The following is an 18,590-nucleotide window of genomic DNA, read 5'->3' on the forward strand; positions in this document are numbered from 1 at the left end:
CAATGAGAGATTGAATTGAAATAAGTCACAATCAATATTTTGACAAATTAATTGATCAACGAAGGTGGCTAATTAAAAGTAAATTGAGAGCTAGCAGGCGAATGAAGGTGAATCCAAGATAAAAAAAATAACCTATTAACAAGTTGGGGCTTCAGAAACAAATTATATACGAAAAATTCGCGGAATAAGAAGGATTAGCAAACTTCAACAAAAGTTGGTCACAAGATGGATAGAAATTGATATGGCCCCATTTCTCCAAATTCTTAGTTTGATAATCACTAAATCATTGTTTTAATTGGCAATAACATTTGCCAACTCAATATAATTTAAAAGTTCATTTACGTCTATATCTTGGAAACAAAAATTCCTTTTTCCCACAGTTTCTTTTAATGTGATATCTTAAAAGGTTACGGAAAACATACTGATTCTTATTTTTACTTCTCTGCAACTTTTATTTCACGGCCATTTATTTCTCTGCACGAACAAACTAACTGTACACGAAACGTCAAAATCATTCTTTTTAAATCGATGAACATAGAAGGAAGAAAAAGCAACCAGCAGGTGGCGCAGTATACTCTCTTCACTAAGCACGAGATTTCATTTGAGGTGATAGTCGCTTAGGCACTGAAGAAACTCGATTGTCAACAAAATCACTCCCTGAAAAACATGCATATCAGCTGTTGTCAGACGAGATCTGTATCGATGATGATACTTTAGCAACTGGAGAGCTTCTCTCTCAAGCCGGTGAGTGAGAAAATATATGCTTTTTTTTTTCTTTTTATCTCTTAAGAACTATCATTTTCTTCCGTTATAATAACTTTCTTCTTGCTCTTGATAACCTGTTGAAAAGTGAAATTCAGCGAAGGGTGAATAGCTACCGAAAAAGCTATTAGCATATTTATTTGCTAAAGAAGTTTATTCTATATGCATATTTATTTGAAAATATTTATGCATATTTATATCGTTTGACTATGAAAAATTATTTGATAATTATCCTAACACAAATGATAATTTTGTGTGAATAATAAATTTTGATTTAAAATTATATTATTAATACGAACGTTAATCTAAAGATTTTGAGAGATATTTTATTATTCAAACGAACATTAAAAAAATGTAAATAGAGTAATAAATTTATTTTTCAGCCTGTATGGATTCACTTTCTGATTATTTATTTTCTTAAAATTAATTCTATAATTTCAGAATTCCAAACAGAAGTTATTAATTTTTCATTGCTATTGTAATTTTAGTTTTGTAAAAGTACGATCATATTAAAAAGAACTATATTTATTTAAGAAGGGTCTACTTGCACTTATTCATTTTTCCTTGTAATATTACGGTTATTTCAAATAATCAATTTTCCTTGCAAAAGAAATGTTTTAATGTTATTTAAAATGAATCAAATTTATATTGAAATATACGTTGTGGTAATTAGATCAATAATGTGCTGTTAATAATATTTTTTATCTCATACTTGTGAAATATTTGGATTTCCAATAACATAATGAACAATATATATTACATTGCAATGCAAATATTATTTACTTTATTTTAGTGATATTAAATATAGTGAGATTCTAAAATCGCTAATAAGCATAAAATTTCAAGCAGTGTTTTAAAATTATATTAATTATTTTGGAATATATTTCAAAAATTGATTTATATCGGGCTAAGACAGCAAAAACAATAAAATGGACTTTTTGAATATCCGACGAAAATAATTATCAGTTTTTTTTTTTAAGAAATGGAATTAAAAAATAAACAAATAATTTTCGCATCTTATTTAAGTTATTATGTGTGTAAGTGTGTGTATGGGGGGGGGGGAGGTAATAATCCGAGGACTATTCATCAGCATAATTATAATATTAAGTATCATAATTTGAATTTACAATCAATGTTGTGATTTCCATTAGTGTTAACTTCTAAAGTTTATCTTGTTCTTTATCGATTTATTAAAGTGAAAAGTACACAAACTCGAAGAAATGTTAAATAATATTTCACCGCAATCCTCTACAGTTTTACAAAAATTCTTTGAATGTTTTAATCCAAATTTATCGGTGTTATATTTTTATTAATTGAAATATTTTTAATTTAGAAATAAGATTTCATTTCTAACATCGCACATATAATACTACCATTCAGCCTAAAATAAACTTAATATCTTTTCATAATTCGGATATTAATTGCATTCATTAATAGGAAGCGAAATTTTAAAACATAAACTGAGACTTTCGAGAGAAGCATATTTAACAATATACAAAGGGAAGAAAAAAATGTTGCCCTCAGATAAGCAGAGAATATACAAAATATGCTATCTATATTTAACATCAAATGCAATACAATATGTATTCTTATCATTGGAGTAGAGAAAGTTTTCTTTCTTGGCATAGTTCAAAAAAACGTAAGTGAAACGACTCCTGTTATTGAATTTACATTCGTGGAATTAATGCGAATTTATCCAGACAATACACAAGCATTTGCATTTCGATGAGACATGAATCATACTCTGAACAGACCTATTTGAAACTAATCAGATGCACGTTTCGCAAAGTATATAGCAAAACACGTAATATGTATACAATATTGATTTGTTAAAAACTCGAAAATAAAATTCTATATATTTTATAAACTATTTTTATGCCAATAAAAATCATACAGCGATCTTGAATACTATTCATTTTTCTATTTATATATTTTAATTTTGTTTTTTATTCAGAATTTAAACTCATTTCTGCTTAGAATATTACAATTTTTTATTTAATGCAGTATAACATTCCACATTCGATAAAAATGAATGGTTAAAACAAAAGATTTCAAAAATTTGTATAACTTTGATTTTACTTTATGGAATGTTTGTGAGAAAAATGTTTATCTTTTCCATAGAACTGATTCCTAATAACCCAGTTTAGTAGAGATATTGCATTTTTATCAGTGTAAAGATTTTTTTATTCAAGTATTCTATTATGAATATTAATTTTTTTAACCAGAGAATGCAAGACTTTTTTTTACAAAAAAAAAATGTCCGTTTTGAATAACTGGAAGGATTAATTAAAAAGGAATAACTTAGGAAAATTATTTAAAAAAAATTAAATGATTCCCCGAGAAATTAAAAAATTAAAACGTGCCAAATGGCTGGCTATATTATGTATTAAACAATCCCAGTGACACCATTCACATTATAACAATTCTGCAATAAAAATAAAAATCCTTTTTACCTTTTTTTTTTTTTTTTTTGGTATACAAAAAAATATGATGGCTGTTGTATGAATAGTTTTACCATTAAAAATACCATCTTGGTATTTTTCCAAGTTTCCAGTTTAAATGTAATTCTAGTACCGCTATTACCATATATAGTTCTTTTCTACAAATTTTAATCAAAAAAAAAAAGAATTCCAAAATCTCATTGTTGCTCGTCAGAATAATCGTGTGAAACTTATAAATGGAAATAAAAGCCTGTAGCCAAATGGCCACGAAACACTGTAGAGTTCAAGTCTGTGGTTTAAATGTTAAGAGTTTCGTTTATGGTCCTTTGCTCTGTTATTCCACATGATTTCTGCATTATTCTCTAAGTAAGTACGTGAATATTTTGTATATAATTTTTGGAGAAATCCTATAAACTTTAGAATTAAATTTCTTTAATGTAGAAGAATAACTTTTAAATTTTTCATTCCGAATTTCTTGTTCATTCATGGTTATCTAATATACACCAAATGTATTTTTTCCATTCGGAATCCATCGCGCACCTTACAGGAGATCTTAGAGCTTAGCATAAAACAATATGCAATTAGATGTCATATGGCTTCTGCAGTTGCATTTGCATTCGACTGAACGACTGCATGTTCTTAATTAATGATTCTAATGATTCATTTCAGATTTAATTTGCATAATCAGAAGACTTGACTTATATTTATTATGATTGTGGTGTTTCCGGAGTGGTTATGCTTATTCTGAATTTCTGAGCAATTTCTGTTCTTTTATTTTTTTAAAATCAGAATTATTCGATTCGTAGAGAGAAAAAAAAAACCCAAGAAAATGTATTCTCTTCTCAGTCTCGATATTTAGACAATATAGCACCATCTTTTCAATTCATTTTATAAATCGATATAATTTGAACGTATTGTAAAGGATAAGGATTAAGATGGCAAAGTCTAACGTGAAGTGTATGACCATGTCCTCCGTCTCTACCTTTCTCCGACTCCTCCTTATACCTACGAAATATGATGCGTTTCTTTGCTTCATAGTGTCATAAAGAAAATCGAACGTGTTTTTGGTTTACACCTTCGATATTATTTTCGATTTATTAAAACAAAAAATTCGTTACACGTCTATAATTTCGGTTACAAAACCACATGTTAAATTCCTATCCCTAAATCATTGCATTTTCACTTTCTCGTATAAAGGAAGTAAAAATTAATTAATCTCATATTAAGAAGAAGTATTGTTATCGTAAAAGAAACTTGATCACGAGATTTTGGTGAATCTTCAATTTCGGACCTCTCTGAGTTCGTAAAGCACTTTTTGCGTTATGACTTTCTGTCAGCCAGTTTATCCGTCTGTCTGTGAGCACGATAACTCAAAAATGACTTGAGCTAGACGGATGAAATTTAGTTTAACGGATTGCGACCGATTTTTTGGGTTTTTTTTTTAATAAAATTTTGAACGAAATCTATTTAAAAGAAATTCTGCTTATTCGAGGACAAGCGAATTCGATAATCACAGAACATGAAATATTAAGTAAATAAGATTTAGTATACAAGTTCAGTATCTAAAATATAGATATTTAAATATTTTGAACCAAATTCGTCAAACCATCACCGTCTGTCGGTTTATACTCCCACATGCATATAAAAACCGATAATATCACAATAACTCATAAATGCAATAACTTAAATCAATGAAATTAGATATGTTATATTGTAACTACAACAGCAATTTTGAGCCAAATTTTAGCGTCAATTGGCCTGCAAAAATGCATCCAAATTAAATAGTCTAGTGATAGATTCAAGCTGAAGATCTATGTTTCGTAAGTATTTTTCACCAATGCCTTACACAAAGTCTACAATTTTTAGGAAAATAAGGGGAGGGGAGAAGGAGTAATAAGATCTATATCTATAAGGTAAGATCTATCGGGAGAGTTTCGAGAAGATCATTTCCACCGGTTTAATTTTTGAAACAAAAACTTATAAACAGCGAAAACCTTTTAACATATTTAGTTCAAAATTTGATACCGAATTACAACTATAAATTGTGTTGATAAAATTGTGTTGAAAACTTTAGTCATCCAGCTCTTCATTTCCTAAATTATGGCATTCAGAAGCACAGATCTAGACTTCATCAAGATAGTTTTCGATTATCAAAATATCTATCAAAATTTGATAGATATTGTTTGCCAACGGATTCTAAAACTCTCCGCGCTTTTGCGCATGCGTTTAGGATGGGTTTAATTCCTCAAAATAGGGGTGAGAGGAAAAATGAAAGGGTGAGATGTAGAAATGTTGGAGGAATGAAAATAAAAAGGGGGAAAGAAACGACACGATACTCTCATACTCGTGAAAAGGAAATTGAACGAAAAAGTATCTAATAAAGCGATAATCAAGGTCAAAGAATGACGAAGAATTCCGGAATTCTTCTGCGTCTCACCCCTTAGTAAGATAGAATCGTCGAAAAGTGGTCGTCTCGGGACACTGAAACGAACAGTATATATCTATAATTTAGTATAAACATATCAAATGTGAATCGTTTATTCAATAAATTTTTGAGTTTCATGTTCACAAACAAAAAAGATGAAAGACATGCTATTCCAAAAATGTGTTTTTCGGATTTACAGTGGATTTTATCAAAATCTCGAGGATTTTTTGATGATGATAATAATGTGTATATCTCATATAAGATGAAGAAAAAAAATTATTTTAAAACTCTTTTCACTCTCATAGGTATTCATATTTTCTTATCATTAGAAATACCTGCTCATAATAGGACTACTGTAAATATGGAATAGACAGTTCATACCACAAGACTGATGGGCGTATAGATATCTCTCAGGCGGATTGTCCATATTAATACAGTTCGAAATCATTTTAATACCATTATAATTAAGTATTATTAATACCATCATTTTAATAGCATTAATTTGCTTCAACAAAAATATTTTTTTTTTATTCCTTGTACTTTGCTTTTAAATTGTCTTTAGACAAAATAATAAATTAAATAATAATTATTATTGAATATTGAAATAAATAATGAACCTAAAAATTTTCCGTTTATCCTTAGTATTGTAGTATTAAAAATTTACCGTCTTTATTTTCCTTGGAATCCTTAAAAATTATACTTTGTAAATGGTTTCTCTGACGGAATACTTTAATTGCCACTTGCTGAAATTGATTTGGCAATGACGCTGTAAAAAAAAAAAAAGGCACAATTCTATTTGCATTTAGTTTTGTATCTGTCAGTGGTATATAGGATCGATAAGCATACAGTGGTAAAAAGGTTGAAACATCACAGTTTAATTTCCTGTCTTTGTTTCTGCTTACTTAATGTTAAAGATATATTGTTCAGTGCTCGAATCTATTGGCAATTAATTATCTACTCTGATTTTTTTCATTTTATCCTGATCCAAACACATGATCAAAGAAATATTCCGATGATACATATTTAAATTTTTTATAGAAATGATTAATCAAAATCCATTTTATTATATTACATTGTAAAACTAAAAAGAATTCGTATTTTAGGTGTTTTCTTATCTTTTTTTATTAAAAATTTTGATCGTTGCTTTAATTTTTTATTTTACATGCATATTTTTATTTTATAAATTTTTTTCTGGGCTACAAAATAAACGATATCTAAATCATATTTCCCTTACTTTTAAATAGATATTGAATACGGTGTTTTCACTGTAATAATTATATTTCTGTGTATTTAACAAAATATTTGGAATCTTACTAACTGTTTTATTTTGATTTTATTTTTTAATTTCATGTTACAGTAGTTCCTATATTTTTATTAATATTAGTTTAGCTATATTTTCGTCTCCTTTAAACAAAAACAAACAAACAAGCCAAAGAACCTACGGATGTTTTGGGGCGGTTCTCGAAATTTCAAGTCGTGGACAGATGATAGGGATATCACTCGTATCTACACTCCCTCTTCAAGCTTTTAGTGGGGCCGCGGTGGCCTGGTGGTAAGCTGTCGGCTTCGGAACCGGAGGGTTTCAGGTTTGAGACCCAATTGCTGTCCAAGAACTGTCGGGTAAGCAGGTCTGGTGCACTTTACAACCATCGGAACCAAATGTCGTTGGTGTGGAGTGGAAATTTGGACAGGGGTGGTGCCAGACCAGGTGCCCTCCTCGTCATCTGACTCGGTTCAAAATTACGAGGTCCGTCCCAAAATAGCCCTAGTGTTGCTTTTAAAACGTGACATTAATATAACTAAACGAAACTCAAGCTTTCAGTATAGAACTTGGGCACCTGGAGACACCAGATTATACCTGCACCAGAACATAGAACTTTGGCACCAGATTATACCTGCACCAGAACATAGAACTTTGGCACCAGATTATACCTGCACCAGAACATAGAACTTTGGCACCAGATTATACCTGCACCAGAACATAGAACTTTGGCACCAGATTATACCTGCATTAGACTAGACCCGTTCATACAGCTGTTCTTCGGTGAAATACGAATTTGAACCATCGGCTCCGAAACTTATACCTTATCATCAAGCCATCATGGCCTATCATTTGCACTGGATTTTTTTCAAAGATAATTATTTTTAACTTGTTTCATGAAAGTAAAATATTTTCGGAGCTGTTTAATTGAATGAGAAACAGTTTTTGTTAATGCTCACAATTTTCTTTAGGTGATCGCAAAATATCAGCAACAATCAAGTTAAAAATATTTCCGATTTAAAACAACAAATTTCATCGATTTAGGATCTAATATTTAGGGAATAATATTTTATGGTAATATATTCCATGTTAATTATATACTGTATTGGTAACAGAATTCTATTTCGAAAAATGCAATACCTCAACCGTTGCTAACCTAGTTTATAATTTAGTTATATTAATTTTTTCGCTGACTTTCGAATTGTTTACATTGAATATAGCACTTTATCACGAAATTTTATTTTTGTTTTATGATGAAATTTAAATTATAATAATAAAATATAAATTAAATTTATGACATATTTTAAAAAATACATATATAAAAGCCATTTATAATAATAATAAAATTAGGTTAATGCGATTTATTTTAAGCATTTTTTTTATTTGCAAGTGATAATATAATCGATGATGATTTGTTCACTAATTATTGCTTATACATATTTCTTTTTAAAAAAGATCACAATCATTAAGCATTTTTATTCAGATTTATGTAATTTTTTTAAATCAAATGCTTATACATTATTTAATTCTGAAGTTTTATGGAATACAATCATGCATCTGGAAGTGAAAAAATATTCAGATTTAATTATTTAACTTCCTTATAAGCTCAATCTATTGAATGTGGATAAAAAAATTATTTCTGCAAAGTGACTTGGTATCGCCTGTGCCTTCAATTATATAAGATTACATTTGGGTTAGAGCGTCTATTCATTAATCGAACCCATTCTCGTAAGTGTAATATAAAAGTTTGAAATTGTAGTTATTCGTCAAAAACTTAAAAATGAAATTTTAATTTGCAAAACAAATTAATCGAATTCTTTCTAATCATGTCTAGATATAAGAATTATATTTTAAAAACAAGTTCAGAATCTACATTTAAATTGAAAAAGACGATGTTTTAAGTCTATGATTTTCCTTTCTAATGCAACATCTTAATGCTGGATTAGAATGAAGAATTAATATTACATTATAATACTATTAATATTTAGTCCATATTCCGATTATTTGAAATGAATTATAAATATTAATTTGTTTAAATGAAGCTTTTGCAGAATTGAAAGGTTGTTTATTTACTTTTAATCACGTCATCAAGAAACGAATTACCGAGATTAGCAAAAGAACTTGACGTTTGTATTCTATTCTAGAAGGAGAGCTACGGCTCTTTCAAGCGGAAAAAAATGCAATTTCCGCAAACAAATCGCTCTTTTATTCGTTACTTAATTTATTTTCCGAAATAATTTCCGGTGACTCAAGGCCTAACAATCCTTGCAGGTGTTAGTCTTTCAGTCGAGGTACATGAAATATTAAACCGAACAAGAACTCTGAATTCATTTCTTTAGGCTTAAAGTAAATAATCCTCTGGTCTTAGTTTACCTTTTAATTCTATTCAGCCGTGCAGAAAATTCTGGGTTGTTTGGACGTTCTTTCTTTCTTCCTTTATTTATTTTCTGTTTTTCCTTTGTCAAATTTTCCTTATCATGTAAAACGTGTACAAGGTTTTCATTTTCGTTATCCCTATCAGATGTCTCACTTTACGATAATTTTGCTCATGCAACTGCGTAATTTCGTGGATAATTCGCAAGTTAGTAGATTCAAGTTACCCTTTTGCGAACAGGAAAAATTCGCGATTGTATTAGGGAAAAAAATTTTTCAGTTTCACCGCCGTAAAATGGCATGACCTTTATTCGGACAGCGGCGATTTTATTTTTAGACCTTTTTTTTTCCGAAGTGATTTTGTGAAACTGTTTTCGTGAGATGAAAGATCCTGGTCCGTTATTCCAAATATCGTACAATGACGCCTTTCACAATCGGTTGCTTCTTAGTGAATGAACCAAATTTGTCAATCTTAGAAAGCTTTTTTTTAACCTTTCATCAACTTCTAAGCAGAATAGTTTTGCGAGTATTGAAATTGTTGAAAAGAGTTCTAATTTAAATGAAAAAAAAACATTTAACTTAGTTTTCAGGAATCTTTGGCTTATAAATTTTTGTAAAGGATGCATAGACTGAAGTTTTAACTGTTTATTCAGTGAGAATCACAAAATTGTTTCCTACTTATTCTATAGTATTAAAAAGTGCAAGTTAACTCTTTAAAACTCTATTTTTTTCTAATAATAGCATATTAAAATAATTTGGGATTGAGATCAATTAAAAAAAGTGATTCATCAAACTTATTAGATATAATTAATTTGATTTGTTAATTGAGTTGGTTAACAAATTAATATTTTCATTGTGATGTGAAATATGAAAATAAATCGTCTAGAATTTTGTTTCGTCGAAAAAATTAATGAGAACATAGGACAATCTACTTAATTGCATAAAAAAATTGATGAATTTGGTGGTAAAATACTTACCACGACCTTAGAAAGGATTAATAAATTTCTTTATCAATATTTATAATGAGTTAGCAGCTCTGAAAATGGCAATCACTGACTTTTCTAGTGTTTTAAATCAATTAATGAAGATATATTTTTGTATAATACAAATCGAGACAAAAATTGCATGTATAAGGATTTTAATAAAGACCCTAGAAGCAAATTATCGTTGCCCTTACGAAATTATTTCATTCATATTTGGAATGTTTAATGTTATTTCAATCGATATATAAAAATTTAGTCTATGATTAAAAATTCATATATCGATTGTATGACTTAAACGTATCCAGAGACTTTTGCCTTACAAATTGTTATTTATTTAACTAGATATTTAAATCTAAGAAAATTCTGCATATGCAGTGTGTTAACGATGGTCATTAAATGGCTTCTTCATGCTGATAAATAAGTAGCTTAAAGCAGTTATCAACAATGCGCATGAGCGATTCCTTAGGGAAAAAACGGAGCAATCCAAGCAAGAGCAATTTAATAGCTATTTATTTTTGATACTCTCGGCAGGTAACCCTTATTTTAGAAAGTCTTTAGCTCAATTTTCTTGTATTTGAGCTCAATCAAACAATATATTTGGATGGAGAAACTATTAAATGCTTTTCGCTAAAATGAATAAAAAAAATATTTTAATTGTATCATATTTTTAAAATTAATGTAATATGGATGAACATGATGAGCAACCCATAAATGCAATAAGCATTTGTATTATATGAAAATGAATTAAACATTTGTGTGCTAATTACTGCATATACAAGTCTTTTTATACCTTGTTATAAAATTTTTCTTATGAAAAAAAAAACAATTTTATAAAATAACATAGAACCATTTTTGGTAAGTAGGTGAAATCGTTAAGAGTTAAGTAATTATTTTTATTTATATAAATATAAAATATCTTGCAGTTTTATGATTTATTTTATTCTATGATTTAGCGATTTAATAGTGAAAGTAAATCAAGTCTTTAGAAGAATAAAACACAATAAAAATACATAATCTTAAATAAACAACTGCCATCTGTTTTTGCCAGATCTATTAGACTATTTTTTTTATCAAATATCGTCTGCTATACAAACCGATCGATAGAATTTTAATCCTCTTTCAGCACACTACTTAAAATGAATACTTGTTTTATCTAGTCTTCAGTACTTTTCATAAAATATGTGTATTTTTTGATGAAGCTATTATCAAAACAAAACACACACTATAAAACATAGTAGTAAATTTATTAATGATATTATTTTTAAACAATTTTATTTACTCTAATATGATGGATTTGGTTCATTACATAGCAGTATAATTACATAAAAAAGTACCGCTTACATAGAATCAATTTATGAATAATTATTTATTTATAACAATTTAATGCTTAATTAATAAATAATAATTTAATGATTTAATATTTTGTGATTACTTTAGATATTTTCTTATGAGAATTTAACTGAATTTCACTGATTTACTTGATGACTTTCATATGAAAACTGATTATTGTTTAGAATTTAATTAAAAAATTAAGTGATAAATAATAATAGCTCAATTAATAATTTTTAAATAATGCTTATTCATATTTTAATATTTAATGACAGATTTATTTAATAATTTAAAACTTTATTCATAATTTAAAGATCAGAAATGCATTTTGATCATATAATGTTAATTTTACTCCGACGTGGAACTATAGTTGTTGCCACAAGATGAAAAGTGAGTTTCAGTTATTTTAAGTCATTGCATTTTTGAGTTACTGCGTATGCATGCATTCAAAGATACAGATTGACAGACAGTCAATTTCTTGACGAAGTATGTTTAAAATTTGATATGGAACATCATTTTACATGCTTACTTGTATATCAGATATTATTTATCTAGTTCTTTACGTTTTGTAACAATCGTGCTCGCTTGTATTTGAACAATCGAACAGACAGACTTTTTTTTAAATGAATTTCATTCAAAATTTAATACAAATTCATAAAACTGCATATGTGTATATGACAAGTTTCATAAGCCTAGATCAAATCATTTTTGAATTATCGTGTACACAGACAGACATAATACCAAAAATGTGTTTTTCATACCCAGGGAAGAATGAAATGTGGATACATGTCAAAATCTCTTGCTCGAATTTTTGTGACGATTGCAATATTTTCTCTATACTTCATATAAAAGAAAGTAAAAATGTCATTTCATGAGCGTTAATGCTATTTGGCAACATTTTTTATTAATCGTGCCAATATATATTCCCATAAGCATTTCGACTTCCACCCTAAAAGCTCTCGTGTAATTATTTTTTTGGTTTATTTGCAAAAAGAGTTTTAGTTCCTGGATCTGCAGAAAATTGATCTGGTTATGAAAAATATCCTGTTATTCTACTCGATGAATTTTTGCGTTGATAGGAAAACCAATAACTATAAAGATTTTATTGATGTCACACGTGCAGAACGCTTGATTTAGTTGCAGAGGAAGCAATATAATAGGTGTTATTTTTACGAGGTATATTCATCAGATAAAGGTTAAAAGTTATGCTTCTCATTTTTCATAGCGTAAAATTTTGTTATATGTTTATGAGAAATAACAGAGGTGAAGAAAATAAAAATTTTTATCGGTTGTTTCTTTTTTTTTTAAAGTATAATCAATGTTAAATCATGTTGACGTTATAAGAGAATTATAATGATGTCCTGCTAAATACGCCTGGGTATGATTCCAATATTCTGAAAGCAATTTTAAAATTTTAGCTAAATTTTACCTTTAATTATGGTAATTGAGATATTCTAATAAAACTTTATAATTAAAACAAAAAACTTATTGTTTTCAAGGACACCCTTCCATAGCCTAGGAATCATAGAAATTTGTATTTAATTATTTAATGGTAATTCTGGTTTCGTCAGTTTTAGTTTAGTTTTCTATATTTGTCAACTCTAGTTGTCATTGACTGTGGAAATTTATTAAGTTTATAATAACGCAATTTTTCGTGTCATTTTTTTTTTTGTTTTATAATCAATGTATCTAAATATTTTTTGTAATCACCTCTTATCATTTTTAAAACTAAAATTAGAGTCTTATAACTAATAAAATTTTTATCAGTGTTTTAAATGTATCCGCCTTTATAAATTTACATAAAAAAATTATTAAATTACAAAAAATTTAGAAAAAAAAGTTGTTATTAATACTGCAAAAAGATCGGAAATTCAAATTCCTAGTCCGAAGCATCATAGCATGTTAATATCATGGTGTAATTTTACATAGAAATCCACCTATTTACAGAAAGAATGTCATCATAGAAAAGTATCACATTAAAAGAAACGTATTATTTTCAACGTCATCTCTGTGATAAGTCGGCAGATGTCAATTTAGAATTTTTGTTACATTTGTGATATTGAAAATGTGCAAGCTGTAAAAATTTCATAATGGGGAAATTCCAACTGAGTCAGAAACTGGATTCGTTCTATTATGTGGATTTGGAAACGTTGAAGAACTGACAGCAATACTGGATGAAATGATATAAATTTTAAAGATGGTGCGCTATGCTTCTCGTAAAATGCTGACTAGTTGTTTGCTTTTGATTTCCGAGAAAACATTGAAAACTTTTTGACTTCATTTTTATTAAACCAGTAACTTTGACTGTGAAAAGAATAGATAAATAATGGTTTTATAAACATAAGTTGAAAATGATCTTGAGTGTTGGTCTTTGCATTTAGCATTTCAAGATATCCAAATAAAGGATTTTTGAAAGATGACATTTATGTAATTTAAAAAAATTACGTACATCGTAAAGGCGCTTTAATTTTAAGCAATTGTGTCGCATAGTAACTCAAATTCAAGAATACGTTTGCATCGATGTTTGAAAGTATGAACTCGGTATATTTTCTGGAGTCTTTCAGCTTCAATTGGTTAGGTGACGTTACTATATAATCATGAAATGATTAGCTTCCATCATCATATGCATGCATTTTTGAAAACAGAATAAAAGTTATCATTTTTTTAAATAACGAATAAAAACCAATGAAATAAATTGATACAAAGGAAAGAAAAATATAAACAATTCAAATTAGCAGATTTTTTATATAAAGAATTTTTAAATGATGTATTGAATAAAAACTTTTCATCGTTGTAGCGAAATATTTTGAACTATATTAATATTTCATTAAATTATATAATATCTACCAATTTAGGATGTTAATTATAATCAAAAAGATATATCAAGTGTAATATTTATACGTTCCATCAATTTTTTTAAAGATTATCGGTTTTTCTAAAATAAACAAATAGCTTATAAATCTGATAGCATTTAAAATATATTTTTATTGTGTATTTTTCTGCTCTCCAAGTACAATTTTGATTTAATGCCGTTTTAAGCAATACTTATTATGCAAACTTTCGTTAAAATCTGAATTGCTACTCTCTTCACATCTTTTCTCAATTAATTTCTACTGCAGCACTGCTATTAATTTCGAAATTTATTTCCAATAATAACCTTTTAAAAATGTAAGTAGCAGCATGAACAGGATAACCTTGTTTCTTTCTAGTTTATGGCCTTGTTTTATTTATGGCTCATTTAAAGTTTCGAATAACCTTTCTTGATATTAGTTCTACTGTTCTAAATATATCTGAAATAGATGTTGTAATTCTCCAGATGTAATTTTCAAGTTTTTTTAAGTTGGCCTTTTGTATTTCAAAAATAATGAGATGCATAATTATACATCTTCGAGTGTTAGAATTGCATTTAGTGCTTATTAGACCGAAGAGAATAGTTAAAATTTTGTTATAATTCCTAAAAATTAATATAACAATTCTTGTTATTATAAAGCTTTTATAATAATCATTAACTAGCAAGAATGTGAAAACGATGCTTCCTTCAGAATGGAGAGTCAAATTCGAGATATGATTGCAAAAGATTAAAAAAAATATTTTAACTGTTGAAAAAATTCGACATTGGCATTTTGATGAAGCTCAAAGTTTTCAACATCCAAATATTCGAAAAAGAAAATGATTTTGAAACTATATCTGTATGAATATTTATCTGTTAATGTTTATATTTGTATATGATATCAGAGTGATTCAAAACTTATCGTTTAATTTTCGTGAGAACGTAGGGAATATCTCAGAAAATCGATTTCACATAGAAAAGTATATCCGCAAACTTCATCCGCATGGACAAAATGGACAAATGAAGTGAACATAAAGAAACAGTAAAGTTAAGTGATAACGAATGTGACCTTTATTCCAACAAGGTAAAATATATTCGTTACCAGCAAGTGCCTAAAATTACGACCATTTACACGAACACGGGATTTACAACGCTGTTGCATCGACTACCGAGCATTTTCAAAAAAGCTTGGTATATCATGGACAATGACTGCGGTATATCCGCCTATATATGTTGTATCAACATGACGGATCTCCAGACCACAGTACAATTATTGCGCGTGATTACCTGAACCTAAAATTCGGTGCTCCATGGATTGACAGAGGTGGACCGATCGCTTGGCCACCCAAATCACCTGAATTATCACCCATGGATTTCTTTTTGTGCTGGGCCATGAAAGACCATATGTCGTTAGTGAAATGGACCTTGTTGCACAAATAATGGCCACCGCAGGCATTGTCTGTGATGTATCAAGCGTTTTTGAAAATATTCGGCGGTCAATGCAACGGCTCTGCGAATGGGCGCAATTTGGAGCACCTACTGTGAACTTGTACTTTACCTTGTTGGAATAAAATTCACATTCATTAAGCAAATTCATTACTTAACTATACTGTTTCCTTGTGTTCATTTCACTTGTCCCTTTTGTCGTTTATATAATATAAAGATGAATTTTTTAGCATCATCATTGCGACTCAAGTTAATTAAAAATATTCTATAGGATAGATTAATATTATTAATATTTTATCTGTTCATAATCACTAAATCTAGTGAAGATATTAATTTGATTGTAAGTTGGTATGTATATAATCGAAAATGAATTTTCAAAGAAAAAAAGACTTAATAACCAAATTACCATCAACGAGCAGATATTTTAAAATTTAAAATAGAATAAAAATTATTCCATATCTGTGAACCTTTGAACATTTTTCCATGGACATGGAATTCCAATGGAAATCTGAAAAGGACTAATAAAAAAAAATGATAACCCGTGAGTAGAAAAAATAATATTCACCAGAGAATTTTTATGAATGTTAACTTAGAAGCTTTAAATATACAGTACAATAATTTATGATCGCTTCTGATAGTGATGTCCGTAAGCGAGAAGTGTACAAAAAAATTAGAGCAGCGATTTTTTTTCCCCTTATGTTCTTGTTACAATATTTATCAGGGTTTTTTTTTCTTTTTTTTTTATCTCACCTATGCTTTTGTCATAATATTCAGTTGTTTCTTTTTTTTATTGTTAAATTCTCAGCTCTATTGAAAGTTCAGTTCTTATCTGAACGAAACCCTTTCTCATTTGAAATCTAAACAAATAGAAAAACTTGAAGAAATTCGTTAACCAAGTGATTGGAACGCTTCAAAATAGCATGGCTGTAGAATATCTTAGTTATCTGAGTTTGTGATAACCTGCTATTGTATGAAACGAATCTATTCGTGAAAGAATGCTCACATAATACGAATTGTGTTTAATCTGTCATCTGCAAAAAGTATTACGCTAGTTAAAACATACTGATAACATGAAAAGAAAGTGATACTTTTTTCATATTTTTATAAATTCAATGAAAACATGTCGATCTTAATTTAAAGTGACTTTCATTAATTTACAATTTTGAAACCAAAATAACTTTTAAATGTATTTCAAATGGTCTATTAATAACTGTTTAATTTTAATTTACCTTTCTTAAATTTTAGAATGTAAACTGTGGTGTCACATAATTTTCAGCAAGAAATATAAACGGATGTTAAGAACCTTTTGAGTTATAGGACTTTAAATAATCATTTCTTTATTCTGAAATTTTTTTTTCTTTATTATTTATACACAGAAAAAAATATTTCTTTTTTTACTTAAGTTTGATTTGTTTTTAAAGTTCCACAAGAGTTGTTCGGTAAACAACAAAGTAGTTTTGATTCATGTCCTGTTAATTTTCAACGTTCACAGAGCAGAAAACCAGAATTCAATTCAGCGTTATTTCTTTGAAGATGTTTGATCTATTATATCGGATTTAATGTGCCCCCTGATTCATATGTACGAAAGATTTTCCGTGGAAACGGGCCTCGAACACTCGATTTCTCCCGAGGACAAGGCTGTTCAAAAAAAAAAAAAATTATAAACAACTTAAAAATATCAATGTTTATTCATGAGAAAATTTGATGAATGCTGGGGATTAAGACTTAAAAATAATTGAGGATTAAAAGCAATTATACCTAAAAAAATTGAATATATATATTAAAAATTAGATTTCATATAAACAATTGAAATTAATTAACAATTGAAAATTGGTTAATTTTCAATAGATTCCATTTAGATTAGGTATGTAATAACTGTGGTAAGATGCTCAAGGAAAATTTACAATTCTGAGGGATTTTATAATAATTGTTTCTTTAGCAATTGAATTTGCTTATGAAATTATAGAACAGTCGAGCAGGAAAAAAAGAAATTCGTTGTGGCTCAAAACGATGTTGTGGAGAACAATGAGTCTTGAAAGCTTTTCGAGGAAAATAGAATGAAATCGATACCATGTCAATAAAAAATGTTTGTTAAGTTTTTATGTGCGTGACGGATGTTGAACCAATTAGTGAATATTACATGCGCTACGGATTTTGCAGTTTGGAGCGGTGGTCGGATGCCATCTGAACCGGTATGCCACATAATGCTTTTACGACATTCTAACCTGACATCGTTAGAGCCAGGATGGTGGATTTGAACATTGTCATATATACAAGAAAACGCTTTACGATACTCTAATTCGAAGTTTTGACTTTTTTTTTTCATACCACCATGGCCCTTTTGAGAAGAGTAAATACTAGCAAATATCTATGCACCGTTTTTTATGAGTTTTCAAAATAAATAAAAAAAATGTAATGAAATTTGAATAATAGAAAATTTATAAATGTATAAATTTTCTTGTATTTCTAAATTTATAATTCTTTTTAATAACGATAAATTAATTGTCCCAATTCAAAAGTAAATAATTCAGCTTTTATAAGAAGACAAAAAAAATGTTTTTTTCTGTTAATTTATGCACAAAAAGTTGGTGATCACGTATCATTAAAGAAGGAAAGAAATAAAATATCATTCTTATTGATCTTTATTATGATTTCAAGACTTGAACTGGCAATGATTATTTAGTTACTTGAAGTTTAGTTACTTATGATTATTTAGTTACTTGAAGAGCTTAAATCTATA

General features: G+C 28.2%; 1 long non-coding RNA gene across 1 annotated transcript in view; it reads left to right on the top strand.

Annotated features, from left to right (window-relative positions):
- Window positions 1-575: 575 nt before the first annotated feature.
- The window catches only part of LOC129958629 (uncharacterized), a 40,229-nt gene continuing 22,214 nt past the window's right edge, over window positions 576-18,590 (top strand). Inside the window, exon 1 of the long non-coding RNA XR_008783272.1 lies at window positions 576-744. This is a non-coding gene — a long non-coding RNA (uncharacterized LOC129958629). The remainder of the gene's footprint in view (window positions 745-18,590) is intronic.

The sequence above is a fragment of the Argiope bruennichi genome, chromosome 2 (assembly GCF_947563725.1).
Source record: "Argiope bruennichi chromosome 2, qqArgBrue1.1, whole genome shotgun sequence".
NCBI lineage: Eukaryota > Metazoa > Arthropoda > Arachnida > Araneae > Araneidae > Argiope > Argiope bruennichi.